A 7,500-nucleotide genomic window follows, 5' to 3' on the forward strand; every position below is an offset into this window, starting at 1 on the left:
TTTCGTGCCGAAGACTCTTTTGAACTGTCGGCACGAATTAACGTCCGTCACAGGAATCTGCCACTGACCCGCGCTGTTTGTATCCAGCAGTCCGGCTGGTCGAGCTCCCGGCAGACGGCTCCCGCCGACCCCTGCCTGCTTTGTTTTTTTGTTTTTTTGTTGCTCCTTTTCTCCCTCTTTTTTCTTTCTCCTTGTCTTTTCTCTCCTCCTTTTTTTCCCCGTTTCTTCCCCGATATTCCGGCGTGCCGCTAGGAGCCCGGGTTCCAGGGAGCTCGCCTTTGGGTGATGCTCGTCTCCTGTGGACTCACGAGGCTGTTGCTGAGCGGAGACGCTGAGACAGAGAGGATGAAAGGCAGGACTGGTGGTGCGGGGAGGAGAGACAGAGAGAGAGAGAGGGAGAGAGGGAGGGAGGAGGGAGAGAGAGAGAGAGAGAGAGGAGAGAGAGAGAGAGAGAGAGAGAGAGAGAGAGAGAGAGAGGAGTTAGAGCCCTTGCAGCAGACTAGAGCACTGCCAGTGCATGCAGAAACACCTTCTGCTCACTGAGTGTCGTAAGCCACTCACAATTCAGCCGAGCCCAGCTCTCGCTCGCGCTCTCTCTCTCTCGACCGCTCGCTCGCTCACTCCACTCCTCCACTGCCTCCTCCTGCTATCCTGCTCTCTCTTTCTCGCTCTATTCCCTCCGTTCTCTTTCACTGTATATCAGTCTTCCTTTTCCTTGATTTTTCAGTGTCACAGACATTTTCATATTGAAAAGGGGGGCTGGGTTTTCACTAGGGCTTAAACGAAGCACACGGCTAAATAAGCTCTCTCTCTCTCTCTCTCTCTCTCTGTCTCTCTCTCTCTCGCTCTCTCTCTCTCTCTCTCTCTCTCCGCTCTCTCTCTCTCTCTCTCTCTCTCTCTCTCTCTCGCTCTCTCTCTCTCTCTCTCTCTCTCTCTCTCTCTCTCTCTCTCTCTCTCACTCTCTCTCTCTCTCTCTCTCTCTCTCTCTCTCTCTCTCTCTCTCTCTCTCTCTCTCTCTCTCTCGCTCTCTCTCTCTGTTTCCCCCTCCCTCCCGACCCCGGCTCTCTCTAATGAAGTGAAGCGAGCTATCTATCTGTTTTTCTCTCTCCCTTTTTTGCTGTTGCTTTAGTCCTGTTTGACGACTGTTACGCAGCTTGTTAATGACTGAGTGCGCCACAGACACTCCTCGCTCCCCGTGGTGTGGATGTGTTGCAACCTCACGCACGAGAGTGAAAACGGTGACGATTCTTTCTCATCTTCACCCACGTCCCTCACAGCGCTCTGCCACTACACGTCGCATTCAGCCTCCGCGGTCTGCACCGTGCTGCCGTCCGTGCCAACCCCAACCACTCCGCGAGACGAGACCGTGGTGGAGAAACGGGCAGACAACGGCCACGGCGCGGCCTGCTCGCCGCCGCGGGTGAGGCGGATTAGCGTGGCAGGGGTTCCCTCCCGACTCCCTCACCCACTGATGAGGTCTGGGAGAAGGAGCAAAATAAAAAAACAAAACCAAAAAGCCACGATCCTGCTACATCTTCAGTTTGTAGAGCCGCGCATCTGGCCTTGTTTCTCACAGCCGATAGACGCTCCGTCGTCCGGTCGGAATACAGATATCATCCGTAGCCACTTAGTCTTTGTTACATAAACACTCTGCTGAGGTGTTTGTGAACCCCCCCCCCGCGGTTTGGCATTTTCAATCCGATTCATTTTTAAGGACAATGAGGTGTGAAGCTCCCTGCTCATGAAGCTAGCCTGTGCGTGTTAGTCGGCCATAACTTTTACCGTCAGCCACCTCTAGTGCTCAGAATGCAATTAATCACGTGGTGGAGAGAGAGAGACAGAGAGCAAGAGAGAGAGAGTGCGAGCGAGCAAGACAGAGGAAGAGAGAGTGTGTCACACTAGCTCATGCTATCCTGCGAACCTCGTCGCTGCTCTGTTAACACTGCCCATGGTACAATGTGTGCCTGGATTACTGATGACTTAAGTCTGTCATGTCCATGGCTCGTACTCTACAACGTTACCCCCAAACACACCTGTAGCACTCTGCTCACTGCATGAATAGGTGATAATTAGTGACAGATGTCAGTGGATAGTGCCTACAGAAAGCTAATTGATTTAACATTTAAACCTGCTCAGGGAGCTGTATGTGGGATTTTCACATTTCAGTGTCATTTAATGATCATTCGAACATCTTCATAAAAGTGGTTGCCGACATTAAAACGACCACCGTTAATCAACGTGGCACGTTAAACCTACAAATGCAAGTAGTGAAAAAGCATGTTCCTTTACCCTGGTCTGTGTTGGCAGGCCTTGATTACAGACGTCCAGAGATTGGACCGTTCAATTTAATTCATATTTATTGTAGATCTTTGACTGAGCAGGGTATAGTCTAGTCTGGAGGAACCTTGCTTGAGCCTCCGCCACAAAAGTCAGCACCTAACTGAGGAAACGAGAGTATGGGAGTGTTTATGTAGGCTAAGTAAAGTCTGAAGATGAACACGGCACTGTTTTACAGAATGAGACGTCCTGTAGGTGGGAGAAGAGATGAATGGCTTTAGAAAAAAGACGGTGCTCTTTTGTGCCGTTGATGTGAACTGCAAGTGGACGCAGTGTGTGTGTGTGTGTGTGTGTGTGTGTGTGTGTGTGTGTGTGTGTGTGTGTGTGTGTGTGTGTGTGTGTGAGTGAGAGAGAGAGAGAGCAAGAGACATAGCATACATTTAGAAAAGGACATTAAGGACAATTTATTTATGTAGTTTAGAAAAAGTTTATTTGCTAGCATTACTAAAAATAAGATTAGTGATATTAGAACATTCACAGGTATACATTAGGAGAGTGAATTATGCTGGATTAAACAGTTTGCATGGTTCATGTATGGTTGTCATAACATCTTAAATAGATTGCTAGAGGGATGGCTGTTTGATGGAGCACTGTGAAAAGAAGCTAAGGACAGTGTGGCAGTGGTAGCTCAGTGGTTAAGGTAATTGACTACTAATCAGAAGATTGCCACTTCACGTCCCACCCCTGCTAGGTTGCTACTGTTGGGCCCTTGAGCAAGGCCCTTAATCCTTGATTACTTAAGTTGTACTCAGTCATACTTGTAAGTTGCTTTGGATAAAAGTGTCAGCTAAATGTAAATGTCCATCCGCATGTGATCCATCTCTCCGTTCCTGTAGCTGTAATGAGTGTGTGCAGCATCAGCTACAGACCCTGTGTCCTGTAATGGCATGATGTGGCAGTGTTCAGGGTTTTACTGTTGCCAGTGTTCAGGAGTTTTGGCAGTGTCAGTCCCACTGCTCTGAAGACATGTGGGAAATGAAGAAACACAGATGAAGTGTCTTGAACAGTTCAGCCGAGGATCTGAAATGTCATCGCTGGCTAATTTGGTCATTTCACCGAAGAGTGTTCCTTCCAGAATGCTGCTTTTTATTTGAACACATTTTAGGTTGAAAGAAAACAATTCTTTGTGATCTTGTATGAAATTAAATGATGGTGGAGGTGGTGTGTGTTTTTTTGTTTTGTTTTTGTGGTGGTGGGGGGGTGGGGGGGGGGGTCCTCAGGGCACATAACAGAGGCAGAATAAATTGAACTCACCTGCTGAAAATCCTTGCCGTCGTAGAGTTAATGAAACCGAATTGTGTGTGTGGGAGTGCGGTGACTCAGCGATACACCAGAGCCAGTCGTGGGACAGAGCCTGGCATGCTCTCTGCTCCTCTGGTCCTAGCGAGAACCCCGCCGGGTGGAACTGGCAGTCTGGTCAGCGTTCTCCGGGTTCTAGGGAGCAGTAATAAGCCTCTCCACAACTCTCAGGTTCATGGTCCACCCCCCACCTCCACCCCACCCCACCCCACCCCACACCACTCCCTCCCTTCTTTCGCTAAGCAATCATGTCTGTGTTGTACACCTTAGGCCTTTTTGCTGTGCTGAGATAAGTCTTGGGAGAGGGATATTATGAACATATATACTATCCATCTTCATTCGCCCTGCAAACTGAACTAATGCTCAGCCAATAAACATAAACCAAACGGGGAGGTGGAAGTGTGTAGGAAATTATTCGCATTATTAATTAGGGGAGTATTCTGTTTACTTGGGATATGCTTAATCAATATCCTATTACTCTCCCTATAATGCTTTCTGCAACATTAGCTTGTTAACCGCGGTGTCCTGCGCCTTTGATTAACTGACATCTCTCTCTTGGTATGTCATGTGGTGAGCGGGGAAGAAAAGTTAGCATGGCTGCTCTGTGTTAGCAGACCTTCTGGGCTCCGGTGGGGCTGTGACATCGTAATGGATGGTACTGCCAGAGAGACTCTGACTGATCTTAAATTGGCAGGGTTTTGTTGGACAGTGTGTCACAAGGATTCCCGCCTGGTGTTTCTGCTAGCTTAGCAGTGTGCTAGCTGAATGCATGCAGTAGCTAATGTCAGGGATGGCTCAGAGATTCAGACTATATAAGGTAGCTCAGTGGTTAAGGTACTAATCAGTTGCCAATTCAAGTCCCACCACTGCCAAATTGCCTCTGTTAGCAAGGCCCTTAATCATCAATTACTCAAGCTGTGTTCAGACAGAATTGGTAGTTGCTTTGGATAAATGTGACAGGTAATGTGAAAAAATGGAACTAGAACATGGCTTCTACAGGTGCTGGACTGGAAGGTTGTCCCATCCATCTGACAGCAACGGGAGGGTTGGTCTTGTCTGTTGAATGCTTCTTCTCCTGAAAAGTTCTGAGCTATGCATCTTTCATTAAGTTGCTCAACAAGCTATGAGAAGACAGGGATGTTAAACCATTACAGAGTTGTTTGGGTCTACTGATGCTTAGAATGGTAAAATTGCACAACCCTGCATAGCACGTTCGTTTGGAAGAAAATGTAACTTAATAGTATCCTTCGATTATATTAGATTAGAGTTTGATGGTGATGAATCTGTTAATTCAGGCGTACTAGAATAATGATTTCTTCCCTGGATACGTATAAATGTGAAAATGGGTATGTGGTCCAAGTTGTGTATCTGGTTATACTGTATATTCAAAGTCTAAGTTGTATATCTGGTTATTTAAACTTCTACTTCCATTATATTCCACCATTATAAACTCACAAATGTTATTGGCAGGCTCATGATTGGTGATTTTTAAGCTCTTCTCAGCAGGGATGTTTGGAGTATGAATCATTACTCTCTGTTTGCAGAGAATCTCACAGCTCCTGTTGAATTGACCCCCGAGTTGCTATAGCAGAATAGCAGAAATGTGCAAATTTTGGCACGTGTGGCATTAATAAGTGGCAGATCCTGCGTCGGTCTGTCTTGAGAGTTTCTCAGTGCTAGAGGTCCTGGAGTGGAAATCCAAATCATGAGCTGCTTTGAACTCTGAGCCCAGGGGAGGTTGGTTTGGTACCGGAGGTGGCTGACTCTTCGGCTGTCTTTCATTGTGTTTCCTGACACCTCGTCTGCCTTGAACAGGACGCTTGGACATGTGGTGGACTTATCCTTCTGAAAGTCCTTCTGATGTACCTTATAGACCAGGCCACTGTATCTCACGGGTCCAGACTGAGCTCAGGGGTATGGGAGCAGAATTAATTGTTTTTCTTTTTCTTTCTGTGATAAATATTAAACAACATTTCATGTAGAGATGATATACAAATTTGGTCCCACCATATCCTAGTCCCAGTTCATACAGTATACGATCATAAATATATGCTGTGTGGGTTTTTTTTTTTTTTTTGGGGGGGCGGGGTATTAGAGTTTAGGGGATTGTTTGGGCTGACAGATCTGCCCAAAGTCCTGGACATGTTTTGTTGTTGTGTTTTGCTGTAGCTGATTTTTTGGGCGATAATTCATGCCAACACTCTTATTAATCCCCCTTTTAATTCCCCCCTTAAATTTCCCAGATGTACCAACAAACCAAGTGAAGCAGGCGCTCTGTAAGATATGACAGTTTGATAAAAACAAAAACAAGACCTGGCACCACTGAGGTCCAAGCTGTCAGTTTCGTAAACGAACCCTCATCGATAGCGTTGTTAGACGAGTGGCTGCTTTCACACCTGCGCCGTATCAACGTGGTAACGTTCGAACCATCACCCACCCCATCCTGCGAGAGTGTTTTGTAAGGAACAGCCTATTTTTTATGGTCTTTAATACCGTCATGCCAGTTGTCACCATTACACACTGTCGGTGGTGACCATGAGGGCTTCTTAGAGCGGGTACAGCTTGGCGGAGTGGGTGAGGACCACAGTGGCGGTTAAACGTCTGTTAGTAGGACTGTTGAGCAGTGAGGGGTATTGTGGTAATGGGCGGGAGAGGTAGAGTGAGCTAACACCCCAGTGAGCGGCCTGCCATGACGATGTTCCACCAGGAGGTGTCGCTAGGGTTCCCAGTGGTGCTGTAGCCATCCACTGGGGTGAGGGGAGAAGAAGAGCTCTTGGAATGGAAGAGGAGGAAAATGAAAAGTTAGGAACAATGGAGGGTAAATGATAGAGAGAGAGAGAGAGAGAGAGAGAGAAAGGGAGAGAGAGAGAGAGAGAGAGAATGAGAGATAGAGAGAGAGAATGAGAGAGAGAATGAGAGTCAGAGAGAGTGAGAGATAGAGAGAGAGGAAGTGAGAGAGAGAGATATAGGGAGAGAAAGAGAGAATGAGAGAGAGAGAAATAGAGAGAGAAAGAGTGAGAAAGAGAGAGAGATGGAGAGAGAGAGAGAGAGAGAGAGAGAGACTTGGGGGAAAAAAGAGAAAGCAGCACTTGCATTGTGTAAAATATCAGCACGGGTTGGCATCTTACACACACCATGTATTCTCGAGATAGATGCAGAAATACCAATCAGCAAGCCAAAGTTAGGTTAGCATAACCACACCAGTGACACACCAGTATAACCACACCAGTGACACACCAGCATACCCACACCAGTGACACACCAGTATAACCACACCAGTGACATACCCGCATACCCACACCAGTGACACACCCGCATACCCACACCAGTGACACACCAGTATAGCCACACCAGTGACACACCAGCATACCCACACCAGTGACACACCAGTATAACCACACCAGTGACACACCAGCATACCCACACCAGTGACACACCAGTATAGCCACACCAGTGACACACCAGCATACCCACACCAGTGACACACCAGTATAACCACACCAGTGACACACCCGCATACCCACACCAGTGACACACCAGTATAACCACACCAGTGACACACCAGCATACCCACACCAGTGACACACCAGTATAACCACACCAGTGACACACCCGCATACCCACACCAGTGACACACCCGCATACCCACACCAGTGACACACCAGTATAGCCACACCAGTGAAACACCAGCATAACCACACCAGTGACACACCCGCATAGCCACACCAGTGAGACATCAGTGACACCCCATCATAACCAACCCCTGAACCTTTAGCACAGTTCAGATAACATACGTGCCTAAACATATTGAAGTCAGCACCCATGAGAGCATGCACGCACACAAACAAATACACACACACACAC

At 47.5% G+C, this 7,500-nt stretch overlaps 2 protein-coding genes across 4 annotated transcripts in view; one reads left to right on the top strand and one right to left on the bottom strand.

The window, feature by feature from the left end:
* Nucleotides 1-401, bottom strand: part of lrrtm1 (leucine rich repeat transmembrane neuronal 1) — a 3,494-nt gene extending 3,093 nt beyond the window's left edge. The window contains exon 1 of the mRNA XM_035529731.2: nt 1-401. This exon is cut by the window's left edge and continues 523 nt beyond it. The gene's annotated coding sequence lies outside the window, so the exon portion shown is untranslated.
* ctnna2 (catenin (cadherin-associated protein), alpha 2) overlaps nt 1-7,500 on the top strand; it is a 300,745-nt gene that overhangs the window by 213,815 nt on the left and 79,430 nt on the right. The gene's annotated exons all lie outside the window — the stretch shown is intronic.

Source organism: Electrophorus electricus, chromosome 5 (assembly GCF_041902795.1).
Source record: "Electrophorus electricus isolate QZ-2024a chromosome 5, ASM4190279v1, whole genome shotgun sequence".
Classification (NCBI taxonomy): Eukaryota; Metazoa; Chordata; class Actinopteri; order Gymnotiformes; family Gymnotidae; genus Electrophorus; species Electrophorus electricus.